The sequence below is a fragment of the Neophocaena asiaeorientalis genome, unplaced genomic scaffold (genome assembly GCF_003031525.2).
Source record: "Neophocaena asiaeorientalis asiaeorientalis breed wild unplaced genomic scaffold, Neophocaena_asiaeorientalis_V1.1 scaffold11, whole genome shotgun sequence".
In the NCBI taxonomy this organism is placed as follows: Eukaryota; Metazoa; Chordata; class Mammalia; order Artiodactyla; family Phocoenidae; genus Neophocaena; species Neophocaena asiaeorientalis.
The window spans coordinates 3922385-3923705 of NW_020173124.1; positions in this window are offsets into that span (position 1 = coordinate 3922385).

A 1321-nucleotide genomic window follows, 5' to 3' on the forward strand; every position below is an offset into this window, starting at 1 on the left:
TGCTGACCAGCACGTGCAGAATTCTCAAGTAGGTTATGTTAGCCTTCCCACTTTCAATGCTTTTATGGATGTGGTGTTTATATATCCTAGATTTTCCAGGGCAACCCTGGGTTGTAAATATTCTGTCCTGTTGTTCCCATAAGTAAAATCATACTTGTCAAGCTATGTGTCATGAGTTTTGGTTTGGAAAATATGGATGCCGTATGTCCATCAGAGCCTGTTTTTTCCTGGCCTGATACCTTACGCGATTGCTCTACCATGCTCTACCCCTAGCCCACTTCCCATTCTCGTCTGAGGCTTGTTTCTGCTTCAGTCCACTTGCTCTCTCTGCCTAGTGTCTAGGGGGCAATGTGAAGAGTAAACTAATCTGCGCTAATGGACAAGCAGGAGAAAATGGGGTCAGGAGAATCTACACATCTAGAGTGTTCTCCCTCCTCCCAGGTAGCATAAGTGACACTCTGGAAATAGTGGCTTGGCTTTGCTTATCTGTAAGACAAAGTTGTTCTTTGGCTGGTTTGTGGGTGCAGCTTTCTTGGAGGAGACAGGACCCTCCTCATTTCACTGCAAGGTTGGCTTCCCACCCTGTCAATATCTTACGCTGTCCGCCAACTTTGCATATGTGTCCCGGATATGATTAGATCCCTATAACGGAAGGAGAGGGGTAAAAGGCCAGTGTGCCAACTTTACTTCTCTGCCCACAATTATTTCTTCTGGTATGTGTACACCGCTCACATGCTCTCTTTTATAAAGTTGGAAAGCAAAATTGTTTTATGACAATATTTGCTGAGACAGCAAGACAAATCTATGTCTCTCCATTCTTAAATCCCTGTCCCCACCCAACCCTGACTTCAATGAAATTTTTTTTTCTTTAATGAGGAGGCTAAGTTTAACATTTATAGAAAGATGTTTAGGATTATTTGAAATATTTTGTAGATTTCATGTTCATTGCCTGCCATTTTCCTTTTAGCATAACCTTGTTATTTCTGTTTATTTTATGTGATTTTATTATGTAAACATAAAGATTTCCACTAACTGTCCAAACAGCTTGCTTTTAAAATCTCTGCGCAACCACTTTTGTTTGTATCACCTTTTTTTTTCTTGTCTTGGTTTGGTACTTAACTGTGATAAATTTCATCTGCATTTCCTTTAACTCTTTAAAAACTAACTCCTCATTCCTCTCTGTTAAGCAGTTTACCTTTCAGAAATTCAATCAGCATTTTGGGGGCACTTTATATTATCTTAAAAAGCAACATCAGTACCTTGACTTTTCAGTGCTGAGAGCGTTTGCTGAACTAGATGCTTTCAATATCATCTATTATTT